General features: G+C 47.6%; 1 protein-coding gene across 1 annotated transcript in view; it reads right to left on the bottom strand.

Annotated features, from left to right (window-relative positions):
* The window catches only part of RHBDF2 (rhomboid 5 homolog 2), a 217,671-nt gene extending 198,700 nt beyond the window's left edge, over window positions 1-18,971 (bottom strand). Inside the window, exon 1 of the mRNA XM_082271201.1 lies at window positions 18,891-18,971. The gene's annotated coding sequence lies outside the window, so the exon portion shown is untranslated. The remainder of the gene's footprint in view (window positions 1-18,890) is intronic.
* Window positions 18,972-20,601: the final 1,630 nt, after the last annotated feature.

The raw sequence follows: 20,601 nt of genomic DNA, 5'->3' as shown, positions 1-20,601 counted from the left end.
GCCTCCAGATACTGGATATGGACGGTAGGGGCAACTTCTATCTTAAATTCCAGCTATTTAACATCTAAAAACAGATTTTTCCGGTCTTTAAAAGGAACCAAGGAAAATTAAGAGAAGGCCTACATTTCTTTACCAATGATCTGTCTCCTTGGACAATTTAACTTGAAGCGGATTTCCGCCTCCCCCCCTCCAAACTATAAGTCAGCAGCTACACATACTGTAGCTGCTGACTTTTAATATTAGGACACTTACCTGTCCTGGAGCCCAGAGATGTCGGCACCATTGCCGGTAAGGGAACCCGGCAGTGAAGCCTTGCAGCTTCACAGGCGGGTCCGTACTGCGCATGCGCGGAGCACGCTGCACATTCCTATTGGCTCGGCGGCAGAGGAGGGGGCGGAACTTCCAAGGGACAGTGCCGCGGTGCCTTATCTCGTAAGTGGGGAAGGGTACCTGTCAAAAACAGGTACCCGTCCCCCCCCCCCTCCCCCCCCGAAAGGTGCAAAAATGTGGCACCAGAGGGGGGAGGAAACAAAAAAGTGGAAGTTCCACTTTTGGGTGGAACTCCAATTTAAGACTAGGTTCATGCACAGAGGGTGCCCGGCTCTCAATGGAGCCCTTTTACACACCTCCATGGTGGCCGCAGATTGCACAGGGGTTCTGAGCATTCTTGGCTCTGTTTTAGGCCTGAATTCAGGCAAAAATTCAGGCCCGATTCGTCCCTGAAACAGAAAAACAGGGACGCACCAGACCTCTGTTCTGAGCCGCATCCGTATTAGATGTAAACCCAACCTTCTCCCAATGGTGGAAAATTCCTCTTTTCCCCCCTCATATATTTGGATTTTTTTTTCCTTTGGGTGGGGTGGGGGCTCTTACTTCCAGTTAGATGGCCCCGGCAGACTCCATGCGACTGCGGGACCATTCACGAGGTGAAGCACAGCTCATGCATGCACAGTGGGCAGCCGACAAGGGCATCGCTGTATCCTGGGTCAGGTAAGTGTGTGTTTTTAAAAGTCCACAGTATTTGTAGCTGCTGACTTTTACATTTTTTGTTTACATGGTGATTAACCTATTTACAATCACATTATGGCAGCCATTCTCAACCAGAGTGACTCCAGAGGTTGCTACTTCTCTTCTCGTATGATGGTATTCATAGTTTCAGGGGCAACACCACATGGAAGGGCCAGCAGCATGACACCAACAACCACCTTCACTGTAAGTGTGGGTTTCTGATCACCACTATAATGGGGGCATTCTTCCCATTGGCCACCAATGTAAGGCCAGCAATAAACGGTTCCCATCTCGGTCGTTTTAGCAGCAACCAGCCAAGGTTTGAACTGTTAATCGGAAGGCTGAATGTACAAAGTTAGTTGATCAATCGATTCACTTGGGCACAACCAGCCTGCCGGATTCTCTTGCGATTATCGCCAGTGGCTGCTATAGGCATTAGCAATAATCACTGTTTTCTCCTGGTGGGGACACTGTAGATGTTTAACCCCTTCCCAGCTAGTGTCATTAGTACAGTGACAGTGCATATTTTTAGCACTGATCACTGTATTAGGGTCACTGGTTACCGCAAAGTGTCAGTTAGTGTCAGGCAGTCTACTGCAATATCCCAGTCTAGCAAAAAGTAGCTGATCGCCATAATTACTAAAATAAAAATTTCATAGTTTGTAGATGCTATAACTTTCATTTATAGCGCCAAAAAAAAAAAAAAAAAAAAAAAAGCACAGGGGTGATCAAATACCACCAAAAGAAAGCTTCATTTGTGGGGATAAAAAAAAAAAATTAAAAATTTGGGTACAGTGTGGCAATTGTCAATTAAAAGCATTATCGCATCCCAAAAAATGGCCTGGTTAGGAAGGGGGTAAATCTTCCGGAGGTCAAGTGGTTAAAATATAGTTAAGAAAAAAAAGTAAACAGTATGGTACGCTGAAACGTGGATTGCACCACAGCCCCTCTGTCCCTGACCCATCAGCAGCCTGCATGTTAAACGTGTTTTAGCATGCGGTGCTGTGTGAACTAGCCCCAAAGCCTTATTCCCATGAACGCTGGGGTCCGCGGTCCATGAATGGGCCATGTGCTTATGTGACTTGAGCCACCAGATGCTCCATGTAAATCTATGGGGATGCATTGGCTGCACAGGCATGGGTGCAGACGAGTAGCTCCAAACACAGACAGTGTGCTTTCAAGGCCACTCCCCAGCATACCTGCATATTGGGATGACAGGCCTTGTCCATGCAGCCGTTACCTCCCCATAGCCATAAATGGGAGTACTGGCCCATTCACAGACTACAGGCCTTAGCGTCCATCTAAATGAGGCCTAAGAGATGCCAAATCCAAAATATTGAAACAGACTTTTGAAATTACATTAACGTGTTAAAGCTTGTATGAGATGAATGGGTATACATATATATTGTGTTGACAAAAGTATTGGGACACCTTAATGCCATCCCAGTCGTAGTCCGTAAGGTTCAATATAGAGTGGGCCCACCCTTTGCAGCTTTGACTCTTCCTGGAAGGCTGTCCACAAGGTTTAGGAGTGAGTCTATGGGAAGGTAGGACCATTCTTTCAAAAGTGCTTTTGTGAGTTTAGGCACTGATGTTAGACAAGAAGGCCTGGTTCACAGTCTCCGCTCTAATTCATCCCAAATGTGTTACTATCAGGTTGAGGTCAGGCCAGTCAAGTTCCCCCACCCCAAACTCGCTCATCCATGTCTCTATTGACCTCATTTTTTGCACTGGATCATTTGGTGGGGGGGGGGGGGGGGGATTGTGACATGGAGTTGTTTTCCAGGAGCTGGGCTTGGCCCCTTAGTTTCAGTGAAGGGAACTCTTAAGGCATTAGCATATCAAGACATTTTGAATAATTTCACGCTCCCAACTTTGTGGCAACAGTGTGGAGTTGGCCCTTCTTGTTCCAACATGACTGCACACCAGTACACAAAGCAAGGTCCTTAAAAGACATTGAGGAGCCAGTTTGAGGTGGAGGAACTTGACTGGCCTGCATCTCAACCCGATACAACACCTTTGGGATGAATAAGAGCGAAGATGGCGAGCCACAATTTCTCTTCAACCTCAGTGCCTGACCTCACAAATGCACCTCTAGAAGTATAGTAAAACATTCCCATAGACACACTCCTAAACCTTGCAGACAGCCTTCCCAGAAGAGTGGAAGCTATTATAGCTGCAAAGGGTGGGCCAACTCAATAGTGAACCCTACGGACTAAGCCTGGGATGCCATTAAAGAGGAAGTAAACCCTCCTCTGACACTTGTACCTATAGGTAAGCCTATGATGAGGCTTACCTATAGATACTGTAAATATCTCCTAAACATGTACCGTTTAGGAGATATTTACCTTACATGCAGCCAGTGACGTCACTGGTGCATGCGCTCTGAAGGAACGGCCACTGGTACCGTTTCTTCAGAGCCCTGTGCCGTGACCGTCGGCTCCCGCGCGCATGCGCGGGAGTGACGTCACCGTGTCTCTGGCCAATCAGATGGCCGGATGCCGCGATCCCGGAAGACAGGCGACTGGACATGTCGCCCGTCATACAGGTGAGCGGGCGGCACGGCGGGGGCTCGTTCTAAGGTATTTCATAATGAGCTAGTATGCGATGCATACTAGCTCATTATGTGTTTCTCTTACAAGTTGCAAAAAAAAAAAAGTAATATGGGTTTACAACCTCTTTAAGTTCATGTGCATGTAAAGGCAAACATCCCAATACTTTTGAAAATCTAGTGTACTTTAAAGTTGCAGGTAAATGGGATATGAACCATTCAAGCTGGATCTGAATGAATGGATTTCGTACTTGAAAAGTGAAAGGAAAGATTAGCCCATAACAAGCTATTGGAATTCAGCCACCACGTCTCAGATCAGGTTACAGAATGTAAGGGAGAGGCAGACAAACATACTATGGGTCACACACACATCTGTCATCTGATGTTACCTGTCCAATGGGTGAGTCCCGTCAGGCCCTGGAAAATATGCTGCGGTTATAAAACCATAATTCCTATGAACATTTACAGAAAAACGAATTATTCGAATTGTCTATTACTGATAAAAAATGTGTTGAAGAGGATATTCAGCAGTCCCAGACCAGAGAACACTGAATCTGGTATCAGCATGAAATCAAATATCACAAATTGGATGACACAAAAAAACATAACAGGAATATATTTTGAAATAAACGTTTTCCATAGCAACCAGCGATTTCCAAAGTCTGGGTTTGAGACTGTAGCCAGGATCCTGATGTTGCTATGGGCAATGGAAACAGCCCCCTGTTACTATGCAAAAAGGGCAGCCGTTGGACACAGGGCCTGGAAGATCACAGCTATCACTGTATATAGCACCTGTCAGCTTCCCCAGGGGTCCCACAGGTATCACTGTGAATCCAGTGATGGAGCCCAAGATCGCTGAATCCAGTGATGGAGCCCAAGATCGCTGAATCCAGTGATGGAGCCCAAGATCGCTGAATGCAGTGATGGAGCCCAAGATTGCTGAATCCAGTGATGGAGCCCAAGATCGCTGAATCCAGTGATGGCGCCCGAGATTGCAAGTCCCCCTACCACTGCCCTGTGATTTTGTCCTCTTCTGGATCCTGAAATGACCCCGCTGCGGAACATCTAACAGGAAGTATGTGAACCATGAAGCCACTGATGTGGACACCCAAGGAAGGACCCAAGCAGGACGTAAACATAGGATGAGAGGATTGGAGAATGCAGTGTTGTGTGACAGCTGGTAATGGTAAGAAAAAAATTGGCATTTGGATATGGCGTTTGAGGTCCCCACCCCCTCAATCAGATAGGGAAGGTGAGCAGCGGGTGACATTGGTCCCAGAGTTACAACTCCAGATCATTTTTTGACGTTCAGTAGGTCAGATTTTTAGCAGGTTGTGTTTACATTAATATGCAACCAAAACATGTGACATTGCACCTTACAGGCAATGGTGCAATGCAGTGGCATTCATTTGCCAACAGATTTGTATTGCAGCGTGAATAATGCGGAGCTGCTGAAAAATGGTGCATGCGCAACTTTTTACCAGCGCACGTCAGTGTGCTGCAATTAGCAAGTTGGGATGCAACGCATTATGATTGCTTTTACATCACACCGATGCATTTAACATATGTTACATGCAATGACAGAGTGTACAGGCCCTTACTCTCTGCCCCCACCCCAGGGAGAATTTCCCCTTACCCTCTGCCACCACCCCGGGGAGAATTTCCCCTAACCCTCTGCCACCACCCCGGGGAGAATTTCCCCTAACCCTCTGCCACCACCCCAGGGAGAATTTCCCCTAACCCTCTGCCACCACCCCGGGGAGAATTTCCCCTAACCCTCTGCCACCACCCCGGGGAGAATTTCCCCTAACCCTCTGCCACCACCCCAGGGAGAATTTCCCCTAACCCTCTGCCACCACCCCAGGGAGAATTTCCCCTAACCCTCTGCCACCACCCCAGGGAGAATTTCCCCTAACCCTCTGCCACCACCCGGGGGGGGGGGGAATCCCCTAACCCACTGCCCCCTACACCGGGGAGAACTTTCCCTTACCCTCTGCCTCCACACACTGGGGAGAACTTCCCCTTACCCTCTGCCTCCACACACCGGGGAGAACTTCCCCTTACCCTCTGCCTCCACACACCGGGGAGAACTTCCCCTTACCCTCTGCCTCCACACACCGGGGAGAACTTCCCCTTACACTCTGCCTCCACACACCGGGGAGAACTTCCCCTTACCCTCTGCCTCCACACACCGGGGAGAACTTCCCCTTACCCTCTGCCTCCACACACTGGGGAGAATTTCCCCTTACCCTCTGCCTCCACACCGGGGAGAATTTCCCCTTACCCACACTGGGAGATTTCTCCTTACCGTGTTGCCACACTTGGAGATTTCTCGTTATTGTCTGTCCCCACACCAGGAGATCTCTTTAGCGTCCGTCCCCACACCAATAGGATTTCGCCTTACTATTTTTCCAGATCACAAGTCGTCACTGGCACAGGAAATGACAAAAACCTCCAAAAAAAAGTTTCAACTAGAATGCCACTTCAGCTTCAGGCATGTGTCATAACCACACGCTTCGAATCCCGGGGTTTCCTGTCCATCTGACACATTGAAATGCAGATTAAGGGAAATTCAAATATTACACAATAACCATTAAAACTGCTTTACAACTGGAAACTTTCCATACATAGCACTGTATAGAGAAGCAATACCCCAATACATGTTGATGTATACAGACAGCGCAGTATACTCGATAACGAGTGTACAATGAAAACACAGCTGTGCAGGATCGCAGTCCCATGAGTAGGATAGAGTGAAACGTATTTCCTGATCCCGCAGGGTAATCACATGAGGTATACTTAACCTGCATCAGAGATAAGTAGAAAGAAAACATCTGACACAGAACTAGAGACAGGATGTAGAAGTCACACACCAGGGTCAGGCTGGAAGGAAGAAGATCAGGGACAGAAGATTACGTAAGCTGGCCATACACAGGAAGATTTGTGTTCAAACAAGTCGGTGCAAGTTTGGGAGAAATTTGACAGACATCTGTGCGGGTTCCTGTAAAGAGGTCTATTGAAATCGCCCCCGAAGTCGCCAAAAGTAGTATAGAAAGTACTTTTGGGAATCGGTGCGGCGCCGCAAAACTGGTCTCACCGATTCAGACAGTGCCATTGCGGGCAATTGGCTCAGATTTTATATGTCACAATTGCATGTCCAATCGCCCTGATGTGAATGGGGGCTAAATGGAACCCCAGATGTATTAGTCCAGGGGTAGGGAACCTATGGCTCGCGAGCCAGAAGTGGCTCTTTTGATGGCTGCATCTGGCTTGCAGACAAATCTTTAACCACTTGCCGACCGCCGCAAGTACATATACTGCGGCGGTCAGCCCCGGCCAGGCAAAGTGACGTACCGGTACGTCACTAGCCTGTCACCGGCTTGTGAGCCAATAGCGGCGAGCGCACGCCCGCTGAGGCGAGCGCCCCGCCCCGGCTCGTTCCTCAAGAAGTCAGTGCGTGTGACCGGCTGACCCAATGGCCGCCGGTCACTTGCGTTCGTTCGCCGGGAAGGGAGAAAGGCAGGCGGCTAATGTAAACAAGCCGCCTGTCATTCTCCCCTGTGTAAAAATGGAGATCAGACGGTTCTACTATGTAGGACCGTTGATCTCTGTTTTTACACTAGTAGCCATGTCCCATCACAGTTAGAAGCACGCCCCTAGGACACACTTAACCCCTCCCTCTCCAATACAGTTAACCCCTTCCCTGCCAGTGTAATTTTTACAGTAAAAGTGCACTGATTACTGTAATAATGTCACTGGTAACCCCAAAAGTGTCAAAATGTCAGTCAAGGGTCCGATCTGTCCGCCGCAATGTCGCAGTCCTGTAAAAAAAAAAAAAAAAAAAAAAAAAAAAAAAAAAAAAAAAATCGCAGATCGCCGCCATTACTCGTTAAAAAAAAAAAAAAAAACACCAAAAATGACAAAAATCTTTCCCTTTGTTAGTAAACGTGATAACTTTTGCGCAAACCAATCAAAATATGCTTTTTGTGATTTTTTTTACCAAACATATGTAGCATAAAACAAATTGGCCAAAAGTGTTAAAAAAATTTGATTTTTACTTCTTTCTTTTTGGGAATTTCATATAAAAAAATGTGAAAAATATTGTTATTTTTGCAAAATTGATGCTCTTTTTTTGTTTATAGCGCATGATAAAAAAAAAAAAAAAAAATAAAAAAAAAAAAAAAAAAAAAAAAAAAAATCGCACAGGTGATCAAATACCACCAAAAGAAAGCTCTGTTTGTGCGAAAAAAAGGACGTCAAATTCGTTTAGGTACAGCGTTGCACGACCGCGCAATTGTCTGTTAAAGTCACGCAGTAAAAAAAAAAAAAAAAACCCTGGTCAGGAAGGGGATAAAATCTTCCGGGGCTTAAGTGGTTAATGAAGGGGGGGGGCGTGTCCGGACGGGAGCCGCGCAGGACGTGTAGTCTCAGCGCTCCGCCGCCTCTACCACTCAATCCAGTGCCAAAGATTTCTGCACCCATCGATGGTACACTTTGTGGGCTACCCATCGCTACCCTCAGTTCATCTCTGGGTGACCGGATTGCCGCCCTACGGACCCCGCGGCCTACTCGCGGTACCGCCGCCGGCTCGTGTGCTGTGCATCTGAGGGTATTGGCAATCACCGCCCGGTAAGGAGACCTGCCATCCGTTCCCTGTGCCCTGACAGACACGATCTCCTTCCCCTCTGACACCCGGGGACCTGCCTCTCACATTCACTTCGGAGGCCTTCAGCGGCCGGCCACCATTTTCTCAGGGCCTATACTCACCTCCATCACTCCAGCCTCATTGCACACCTGCCTGCTCTGCTCTCTTCCCGACCGTACTCCAGGCACTGTCACACGGCTCCATCTACTCTCTGTATAGCTGCGGGCTATGAATATGAATATTAAATAAAGGTTCCCGACCCCTGAAATATAGTGTATGGCTCTCACGGAATTACATTTGAAGATATGTGGTGTTCATGGCTCTCTCAGCCAAAAAGGTTCCCGACCCCTGTATTGGACTCACCATACATGTTACAATCTGACTGTACAATCAACTTTATGATGTAACAAAGCAGGCAGGCCCTTGCACTACATATTTGTTGGTAGATCTAAAAGGAGATTGTACAATGAGGCTGCAATGTATGTGGCAAGCGTAAAACATGTCATAACAAGATGTAAATTTTTTCCCCAAATGAAAACCTCATTTATTAACCAGTTCTGGACCGGAAGGATTTGCCCCCTTAATGACCAGGCCATTTTTTGCGATTCGGCACTGTGTTATTTTAACAGAAAATTCTGCGGGCGTGCGACGCTGTACCCAAATAAAATTGACGTCCTTTTTTTTCCCACAAATAGAGCTTTCTTTGTGGTGGACAGATCGGACCCCTGACATTTTTGACACTTTTGGGGGGACCAGTGACATTACTATAGTAATCCCCCCATCCCCCACACAGTTAGAAAGCACTCCCTAGGAGCACACTTAACCCCTTGATCACCCCTAGTGTTACCCCTTCCCCGCCAGTGCCATTTATACAGTAACAGTGCATTTTTTTTTTTTAGCACTGGTCACTGTATTGGTGTCACTGGTCCCCAAAAAGTGTCACTTAGTGTCAGATTTGTCCGCCGCCGTATCGCAAAAGAATCGCTGCCATTACTAGTAAAAACAATAAGAAAAAAAAAAATGCGCCATAAATCTATCCCATAGTTTGTAGATGCTAGAACGTTTGCGCAAACCAATCAAAATACACTTAGACCCGGTTCACACTACTCCGACCTCAAGTCGCTTGTCATTACAAATTCAATGTAAATGAATGAGAGCTGTCTTAATATGCACTACTGGTCGCTCCAACTTCAGAAAAGGTTCCTGTACTACTTCAAGGCGACCTCTATCCGACTTGTACACATAGACTTCAATGGGAGTCGCCTCTAAGTCGGATCCTTATCTATTTTCAAGCGACTGTGATCAGACTTTCCAGGAAGAAGAAAAAGATTACCCAGGCATTCCCCACAGACAAAGTCGCCTATCATTTTAGTCTCTTCAAAGTCGCCCCTTCGTGGGGCGACTTTCTGGTCGCGGTAGTGTGAACCGGCTCTTAGTAGGATTTTTTTTACCACAAATATGTAGCAGAATACATATTGGCCTAAATTGATGAAAAAAAAAATATTTTTTTTTTTTTTTATTATTGAGAATGTTTTATAGCAGAAATTAAAAAATATATATTTTTTTTTTCCAAAATTGTCACTCTTTTTCTATTCATAGCGCAAAAAATAAAAACCGCACAGATGATCAAATACCACCAAAAGAAAGCTCTATTTGCGGGGGAAAAAATACATCAATTTTATTTGGGTACATAGTTGCACAGTCGCGCAATTGTCAGTTAAAACAACGCAGTGCCGCATCACAAAAAAGGGCCTGGTCATTAAGGGGTAAAACCTTCCAGAGCTGAAGTGGTTAATTTGATACTATTGTCTCTCTTTTTTTTTTTTTAGGTAAAAATAACAAACAAGTTATACTTGTATGCTCTGGGTAAAGTGGATTTGCACAGTAGCCCGGATCCTCCCCTTCTCGGGTCCCTCTTCGGCTCTCCTGGCCCTCCCTCCTGTTGAGTACCCCCACAGCAAGCAGCTTGTGTCCATTCAGACATGGAGCCCCTCCCTCGTTAGCTGATTGACTGATTGACAGCAGCAGGAGCCAATGGCGCCACGCGGCTGTCTCAGCCAATGAGGAAGGGAGTCCCGGGCAGTCGATACTCCTGCAACATCGCTGGATCGAGATGGTGCTCAGAGTATATTAAGGGTGCTGGGGAGGCTGCTGCACACAGAAGGCTTTTTATCTTAATGCATACAATGCATTAAGATAAAAAAAAAAAAAAACCCTTCGACCTTTACAACTCCTTTACGGCCTTGTTCGCTAAAGCATACTTCCATACAAATCCTGCAGCTGCTTAAGGCCCCTTTCACACATATACAGTCTGTTTGTCCGTTTTTCATCCATCCGTTGACAGATGAAAAATGGACATCAATGCATCTCTATGTATAAAACGGATGACAAAGGATGATCATCCATTAACATCCGTTTTCATCCGCTTCCGTCAATGTCCGTTTTTTGGAACGGATGAATGCCCTATTTTTCATCCGTCAAAAAAAGGGAGCGGACGAAAAAACTGATGTAAACGGACAAACGGTACGTTTTTCATCAGTTTTTGCATTGGTAGTGATGTAGAAAAAAAACGGATGGAAAAACGGATACATTTTGACGTGACTGGACTGATGAACTGAACGGACCGTATGTGTGAAAGGGGCCTAAGGGCTCTTTCACATGGGTGATCCGATCAGATCCGCCTGTCAGTTTTTTAGGTGGATCTGATCGGATCCTCCATGCAGCTCTATGGGGCAGCGGATGTCAGCGGAGACACCTCCGCTGACACCCGCTGCCATCCGTATCCAATCCTGTCCGTGAAATCTGGACGGATGGAAACCCTATTTTTCCATCCGTTCAGGGATCGGATCGGATGAGAGTGGACAGGCGGTCCCCTCTCATCCGATCCCCCATAGAGAGCAGCGGGAGCTGTGACACCTCCCTCTCCGCACTGCAAGCGGAGACAGAGCTGTCATCCGCCGGCTCAGCGGGGATCGGCGGATCGATCCCCACTGAGCAGCACGGATCCGCCTACGGAGGTGGACCGTGTGAAAGAGCCCTTAGGCTCCTTAGTTCAGTTCTTTAGTTCAGTCACGTCAAAATGTATCAGTTTCCATCCGTTTTTCATCAGTTGTTAGGCCCCTTTCACACATGCGGTCCGTTCAGTTCATCAGTTCAGTCACGTCAAAATGTAGCAGTTTTTCATCAGTTTGTCATCCGTTTTTCGTCCAATCCATTTTTTTGACAGATGAAAAATAGGGCACTCATCCGTTCAAAAAAACGGACATTGACGGAAGCGGATTAAAACGGATGTTAACTGATGATCATCCGTTGTCATCCATTTTTACATAGAGATACATGATGTCCATTTTTCATCCGTCATCCAAAAAGGTGCCAAATGTGGTCAGTGGAGGGGGGGGGGGGGGGGAGGAGCCAGACAAGCGGCACTTCCCCTTTTGGGTGGAACTCCGCTTTTATTTCTAGGAGTAGGTTCACACTTGTGCAGGTGGTTCCCGCTGCGGGTCCGCACCTGTTGCTGCAGCTGCAACCACCTGCACAGAAAATGCAGGAGATGAGTGTGGGTACCTCGAATCCTAATGGCACACACTGGAAATTGCAGCAACTTGCAGTTTCTGCGCAGTCTGCAATTTAAAAATAAAAAATAAACAAATATAGAGCAGGGTCATTTTCCCTGCATTTCCAGAGTTGCACAAGTGTGAACCAGGCCTAAAATGTGTACATGCTAATAAAGGTTGTGCTAGGGTGGTGTGGAAAAAAAAAAAAAAAAAAAAAAAGTAAAAAAATTCTTTTTTTTTTAAACTTTATTAACCTATTAACCACTTATGGACCGAAAGATTTTCCCCCTTAAATGACCAGGCCATATTTTACGATTTGGCACTGCGTTATTTTAACGGACAATTGCAGGGTCGTGCGAAGCTGACTTTTTTCCCCCACAAATAGAGCTTTCTTTTGGTGGTATTTGATCACCTGTGCGATTTTTATTTTTTGTGCGATAAACAAAAAAAAAAAAAAAAGCGACAATTCTGAAGAAAAAAAAAAAATTCACATTCTGCTACATAACATCCTCAAAAAAAAAATAAAAATAAATAAAAATCAAAATTTACCATTTTAGGCCAATTCGTTTTCTGCTACATATTTTTGGTAAAAATCGCAATAAGCGTATTTTGATTGGTTTGCGCAAACTACGGCAAAGATTTACGTCATTTTTATTTTATTTTTTACTAGTAATGGCGGCGATCTGCGATTTTTAGCGGGACTGCAACATTGCAGAGAACAGATCGGACCACTAACTTGACACTTTTGGGGGGACCAGTGACATTACTACAGTAATGAGTGCACCAAATATGCACTGTTACTATAATAATGACAATGGCAGGGAAGGGGTTAACATTGTGGGTTATTAAGGGGTTAAATGTGAGCCTAGGGGAGTGATTCTAACTGTGGGGGGGGGTGTGGCTTCTGAAATTATAGAGATCTGTGATTCTATATAGAAGGATCACAGGGGCTCTGTGATCATTCCAGGGAAAAGAACGGTCAGCTGTGTTTACGCATAATGTGACCTACGTCGATTTGCGCAGCAGAGCCACATGGTGTGAAGGAGCATTGACGGGCCGATCTCAGGACATGGTGTGTGAAGGAGCATTGATGGGCAGATCTCAGGACATGGTGTGAAGGAGCATTGACGGGCAGATCTCAGGACATGGTGTGAAGGAGCATTGACGGGCAGATCTCAGGACATGGTGTGAAGGAGCATTGACGGGCCGATCTCAGGACATGGTGTGAAGGAGCATTGACGGGCCGATCTCAGGACATGGTGTGAAGGAGCATTGACGGGCCGATCTCAGGACATGGTGTGAAGGAGCATTGACGGGCCGATCTCAGGACATGGTGTGAAGGGGCATTGACGGGCAGATCTCAGGACATGGTGTGAAGGAGCATTGACGGGCAGATCTCAGGACATGGTGTGAAGGAGCATTGACGGGCAGATCTCAGGACATGGTGTGAAGGAGCATTGACGGGCAGATCTCAGGACATGGTGTGAAGGAGCATTGACAGGCAGATCTCAGGACATGGTGTGAAGGAGCATTGACAGGCAGATCTAAGGACATGGTGTGAAGGAGCATTGACGGGCCGATCTCAGGACATGGTGTGAAGGAGCATTGACGGGCAGATCTCAGGACATGGTGTGAAGGAGCATTGACAAGCAGATCTAAGGACATGGTGTGAAGGAGCATTGACGGGCCGATCTCAGGAAATGGTGTGAAGGAGCATTGACGGGCAGATCTCAGGACATGGTGTGAAGGACCATTGACGGGCAGATCTCAGGACATGGTGCCAAGGACCATTGACGGGCAGATCTCAGGACATGGTGTGAAGGAGCATTGACGGGCAGATCTCAGGACATGGTGTGAAGGAGCATTGACAGGCAGATCTAAGGACATGGTGTGAAGGAGCATTGACGGGCCGATCTCAGGACATGGTGTGAAGGAGCATTGACGGGCAGATCTCAGGACATGGTGTGAAGGACCATTGACGGGCAGATCTCAGGACATGGTGCCAAGGACCATTGACGGGCAGATCTCAGGACATGGTGTGAAGGAGCATTGACGGGCAGATCTCAGGACATGGTGCCAAGGAGCATTGACGGGCAGATCTCAGGACATGGTGCCAAGGAGCATTGACGGGCAGATCTCAGGACATGGTGCCAAGGAGCATTGACGGGCAGATCTCAGGACATGGTGTGAAGGAGCATTGATGGGTGCTTTATCAGGTCTTCACACATTGTAGTAGAAAGCAAATAATGACAAAGATGAACTCTACAGACGTCCAATATTCACCACTACACACTGACCATGCTCAGCACCGGAAGACAGATCTATAGACTAGACAAGCATTTTTCCACCATGGTACCTTTGGGGGTGCCTTGGCAAAATGCTTTTAAAATTGCCAAAAAAATTGTATACAAGTCAACGGGCGGATCAAGCCTGCCTATTAGTTACATAAAGACACAATTTGTCATTGTGCACCATTACAACCTTCCAGCCACCAGTGTCCTCACAACCAATGACATCATTTTTTGATAAGGAGGCAGTGTTAATTGTGTCAGCTAAAATGTTTTGGTAGACTAAATTAACACAATTTGAGTTGACTAAAATACAACTAAAACAATTCAGATGACTAAAATATGACTAAAACTGCATTTTAGTCATAAGACTAAAATAGGACTAAAACTAAAATGGCATTTTAGTCATAAGACTATAACTAAAACTAAATTGAAAATTGACATCAAAATGCAAACTCTGCTGGCCATTTCTAAATCGGCAACACAATTCCATCCAGAGCCTGTAAGGCCTCTTGCACACTGCAGCTTAAAAAAATGCTCAATACAGCTTTTTTTTTTTTTCCCCGAGCTAAAATACAGCCCATTCATTGTAATGTGCCTATGCACACAGGCACGTAAATGAGTGTGTGCATTCTTCAGTAAGAACAATATAGAAAAATCTGCATTTTTGGACAGCAATTTACGCCTATTGCGAACAAATGAACGCATACAAACATACTGTTGATCTAAAAAAAAAGTCAATTTGCATATTTTACAAAAACACAGGAATACATTTGCGCAAAAAGACATGAATTTGCACGGAAAGACGCAAATTTGCGCGAACGCATATGTACGAAAACGCAAGGAGATGCTCAAACAGGAGTATTATGTGTAAGAGGCCTAATAATAGCACATTAAAGTTTAAACATGTATTGCACCACCACATAAGCATAAGTAAGGGGCATCTACTAAGCTGCCGAAAGAAAAAAAAAAAAAGTTAGAAAAAGGCTTTTCTTATATTTTTTCCTAATATTTAATGTTGGTAATATATTCAGGCAATAGGTGCAATTACAGTTTTTTGTATTTTAAAGTTGCATCAAAAAGCAATATTTTTGTTTATTTATGAAACGTTTTTTTAAAAAGACTTTATAGATCACAATGGCTAAATCTGTGTCTGTAGTGCGTGTTCAAACCTTAAGGCTACGTTCACATGTTGGCGTAGCGGATCGCGGGCAGAATCACCGCAATCCGGAAAATCATTGCAAACGCTGTGCGATGTTGCTGCGATTTCTGCCTGCCGAATCGCGGTAACATCGCGCAAACAAAATCGCGGGTCGCATGATGCCCAAAAAAGGTACAAGAGCTTCTTTGGGGCGTCATACGACCCACGATTTTGTTTGCGCGATGTTACCGCGATTCGGCAGGCGGAAATGGCGGCAACATCGCACAGCGGTTGGGGTGCCATTGCAAATTAACGGCAACGCACAGGCGTCTCGCGATTTGCAATGATTTCCGGATAGCGGGCAGAATCGCAGTGATTCTGCCCCGATCCACTACGCCAACATGTGAACGTAGCCTTAGTCCCGGTTCACACTATTGCGATGCGGGAATGCTGCGAATATACAGTGTGTTCCCGCATTGCATTCGCAGCACAAGCAGTTCACACTGCCATATACGAATGGCTGGGGGTGTCAATTCAAAGTTAACGACACCCCCAGATCTGATCTTATAACGCAGTGCGATCTGACAGTTCGCACAAGAATTGGATCGCATTAGTGTGAACCACCATGCGATCCGATTCGGCTGCGGACCAAAAAAAGGGTCCTGTGCGAGTTCACTGCGATTGCGGTGGGAATTCAGCCATACAAACTGTATGGCTGAATTCGCACCGCAGAGACATCGCATGTGATTTTAGGAGCAGTGCGCTCCGAATCATATGCAATGTCTGTCATCGCAATAGTGTGAACTAGCACTGATACCATGAATAACATATTATTCGATTTTTACTCCAGCAGTATATAATTAGTTTGGAAATTCTAGAGAAATGTTTAAATAATGCATTACAATTTATCTAAACCTATTCGATTTGTAGTTGACTAGAATGTACTGGAGATTTTAGTCGACTAAAATATGACTAACTAAAATAGCATTTTAGTAAAAAGATTAAAATACAACTAAAATAGCATTAGTCAAAAGACTATAATTAAATCTAAATCGAAATTTGTGGCCAAAATGAACACTGTAAGGAGGATGTAAGGCACTTGCACAACATCCTTGTTTGACCCCCCCCCCCCCTTCCCTCTCCATCAGCACTGGGGTCACATTGGCTGAATGGGGGAGAAGAGAAACATTGGAATACTAGTCAGTACCAGTGTGCAAATGTGTGTTTGCTGTGAAAGAATAATATCCTTTAACGTTGGGTGTCCTACATGTATGGTTGTTGCTGCATCACCCAAAAGTGGAACTTCCCCTTTACGCACTTCTCACCCCCTTACATTACATATCTAGCATGTACATTTTTTTTGTGGGGGGGGGGGGACCTAGTTTGGACAGGAAGTTCTCCCTCCCCCCCCTCCAATCTCCTGGGACATTCTACAGAAGATTGCCTGGCCACTAAGGAAGTGCAGTGCGACTCGCGCATGCATATTTCGCACACAGCTGCAAAGTCACAAGCTATCACAGTCGGGTGACCACACTTGTGATGCCGGGGGAGAGGAGCGAGGCTTCGGGGTGACCACACTTGTGATGCCGGGGGAGAGACTTCGGGATGACCGCACTTGTGATGCCGGGGGAGAGAAGCGAGGCTTCGGGGTGACCACACTTGTGATGCCGGGGGAGAGGAGCGAGGCTTCGGGGTGACCACACTTGTGATGCCGGGGGAGAGGAGCGAGGCTTCGGGGTGACCACACTTGTGATGCCGGGGGAGAGGCTTCGGGGTGACCACACTTGTGATGCCGGGGGAGAGGAGCGAGACTTCGGGGGGGCCACACTTGTGATGCCGGGGGAGAGGAGCGAGGGGTCGGGTGATCACACTTGTGATGCCGGGGGAGAGGAGCGAGGCTTTGGGTGACCACACTTGTGATGCCGGGGGGAGAGGAGCGAGGCTTCGGGTGACCACACTTGTGATGCTGGGGGGAGAGGAGCGAGGCTTCGGGTGACCACACTTGTGATGCCGGGGGGAGAGGAGCGAGGCTTCGGGGGACCCCACTTGTGATGCTGAGGGGAGAGGAGCGAGGCTTCGGGGGACCACACTTGTGATGCCGAGGGGAGAGGAGCGAGGCTTCGGGGTGACCACACTTGTGATGCCGGGGGAAAGGAGCGAGGCTTCGGGGGGGGGGGGGCACACTTGTGATGCCGGGGGCGAGGAGCGAGGCTTCGCGTGCCCACACTTGTGATGCTGGGGGCCAAAAGCGAGGCTTCGCGTGCCCACACTTGTGATGCCGGGGGGCCAGGAGTGAGGCTTCGGGTGCCGACACTTGTGATGCCGGGGAGAGGAGCGAGGCGTCGGGGTGACCACACTTGTGATGCCGGGGAGAGGAGCGAGGCGTCGGGGTGACCACACTTGTGATGCCGGGGGAGAGGAGCGAGGCATCTGGGGTGACCACACTTGTGATGCCGGGGGAAAGGAGCGAGGCATCTGGGGTGACCACACTTGTGGAAAGGAGCGAGGCTTCGGGGGGGGGCACACTTGTGATGCCGGGGGAAAGGAGCGAGGCTTCGGGGGGGGGCACACTTGTGATGCCGGGGGAAAGGAGCGAGGCTTCGGGGGGGGGCACACTTGTGATGCCGGGGGAGAGGAGCGAGGCTTCGGGGTGACCACACTTTTAATCCTAGGGGAGAGGAGCGGGACTTCGGGGTGACCACACTTGTGATGCCGGGGGCGAGGAGCGAGGCTTCGCGTGCCCACACTTGTGATGCCGTGGGCGAGGAGCGATGCCAGGGGCGAGGAGCGAGGCTTCGCGTGCCCACACTTGTGATGCTGGGGGCCAAAAGCGAGGCTTCGCGTGCCCACACTTGTGATGCCGGGGGAGAGGAGCGAGGCTTCGGGGTGACCACACTTGTGATGCCGGGGGGAGAGGAGCGAGGCTTCGGGGTGATCACACTTGTGATGCCGGGGGGAGAGGAGCGAGGCTTCGGGGTGACCACACTTGTGATGCCGGGGGGAGAGGAGCGAGGCTTCGGGGTGACCACACTTGTGATGCCGGGGGGCCAGGAGTGAGGCTTCGGGGTGACCACACTTGTGATGTCGGGGGAGAGGAGCGAGGCTTCGGGTGACCACATCGCTGGATCATGGGACAGGTGAGTGCGTTTATTAAGTCAACAGCTACACTTAAAAACCTAAAAGCACCTGGAACGCCGCTTTAATTTAGTTTTTAAACTTTAGAATGGGGTGCCTGGAGATTGTAGGGAGATTTGTGCCTTGAGAAGGAAAGGTTAAGAAACACTGGACTAGACTGATCAGAGAGGTGTCGGAGCGGGTGACACTCCTGCACAGCTCTGGGTCCTGGGTTCGAATCCCACCCAATACACCAGCTGCATAGAGTTTGTATGTTCTCCACTTTCCTCTCCCAGTCTAAAACATATACTGGTAGAACTGGTTTCTACAAAATTAGGAGTGCAGTAAGAAAGAACGGAGGGATAATGTACTTTATAGTATATAATAATAATAATATAATACATAAGAATTACTGATGACAATAATACAATGGCAGAATATAGATGAGGGCAATACAGAACACACTGAAATAAAGACTAGATCCGAGGACAGGCTGATGAACTACAACTCCCAGCAAAGTCCTATGAGCAGAGTGGATATGTAGTTCCTGTCCATAGACACAGCCAGGACCCCCCTTCCCTGCACTCACCTGGGCTCTCCCTGTCCCCTGCGCTCTGCTCTTCCGAATCTCCAGCACAACACAATCACACTTTCTGGGCGTGGCGGCGGTTAGCCAGCTGGATGGGCGTGCTTTCCTCACGTCTGGGCGTGGTTTGTCGTTGTGGGCGGGACGCGAAGGAGGAAATTAGGAAGGAGACACGTGGGTGTGAGTCAGTCAGGGAGAGGTGTGAGGGGGTTATTGGGGGTCATGTGACCTGACCTCGGCGGGCTGTGGTAAAGGTTTGGTGACAGACGTACCTCACCTTCCCATAGGCTGGCACGGAGAGGTGGTGGGACTTGTCTGGACTGGCAGGAGCGGGAATTCTGGAAGGAATGTGTGGGAGAGGAGGATAAAAAATGGGCGGCAATGAGGAATCCTCCGGGCTGGCACTCCTAAGTGTCTGTCATACGAATACAATGTTATATGAGCTCTGAGGAATCAGGAGGGGGGCACAGTGCCCCATAGCAATGAATGGAGGGAACTACATTATGCTAAGTACCTGCCTCAGGATACAATGTTATTACATCTTATCTGGCTACAATTGTATACATTTCATTGTACTGCAAAGGAGATGGTGGCAAACAAGTGGTTAAAGCCCTTAAACCCCTTTTTGCCCACCCTAGGGTCCCTCTAAAGTAGAAATAGAGGCAAAACGTTTTACATTTTGGATAAGGTAATTGAGGGTTATAACCAGTGGCGGCTGGTGCTCAAAATTTTTGGGGAGGCGCAAACAGAAAAATGTAATAGGATTTGCTTTGCGGCAAAAAAACGCTGTAAAAAATTGCGTGACTTCGAGGTCGCAAAAGTGTGAAAGGGGCCTTCAGTAATCAAGGTATAGCGTGCCCCCTTTCAATGCACAGAGACCAGTGTGCCCCCTTCAAAACAGTGACCAGCTTGCCCTCTTCAAAACAGTGACCAGCATACATGCCCCCTTTCAATGTAGTGACCAGCATACATGCCCCTTTCAATGCAGAGACCAGCGTACATGCCCCCTTTCAATACAGTGACCAGCGTACATGCCCCCTTCAATGCAGAGACCACATACATGCCCCCTTTCAATATAGTGACCAGCATACATGCCCCTTTCAATGCAGTGACCAGCGTACATACCCCCTTTCAATGTAGTGACCAGCGTACATGCCCCCTTTTAATACAGTGACCAGCGTACATACCCCCTTCAATGCAGAGACCACATACATGCCCCCTTTCAATGTAGTGACCAGCATACATGCCCCTTTCAATGCAGTGACCAGCGTACATGCCCCTTTCAATGCAGTGACCAGCGTACATGCCCCCTTTCAATGCAGTGACCAGCGTACATGCCCCCTTTCAATGTAGTGAAGAGCATACATGCCCCCTTTCAATGCAGTGACCAGAATACATGCCCCCTTCAATGCAGTGACCAGTATACATGCCCCTTTCATTGTAGTGACCAGCGTACATGCCCCCTTTCAATGTAGTGACCAGCGTACATGCCCCCTTTCAATGTAGTGACCAGCGTACATGCCCCTTTCAATGTAGTAATTTAGCAATGGGCGTATTTTGATTGGTTTGCGCTAAAGTTATTGCGTTTACAACTAAGGGAAAGATTTATGTCATTTTTATTGTTTTTTTTTAACTAGTAATGGCAGCGATCTGCGATTTTTTTTTGTGGGACTGCGACATTGCGGCGGACAGATCGGACCCCTGACTAACATTT

Source organism: Pelophylax lessonae (genome assembly GCF_965119305.1).
Source record: "Pelophylax lessonae genome assembly, chromosome: 11".
NCBI lineage: Eukaryota > Metazoa > Chordata > Amphibia > Anura > Ranidae > Pelophylax > Pelophylax lessonae.
Note: the sequence above shows the minus strand (reverse complement) of the source record. Positions and strands in the feature narration are given on the sequence as shown.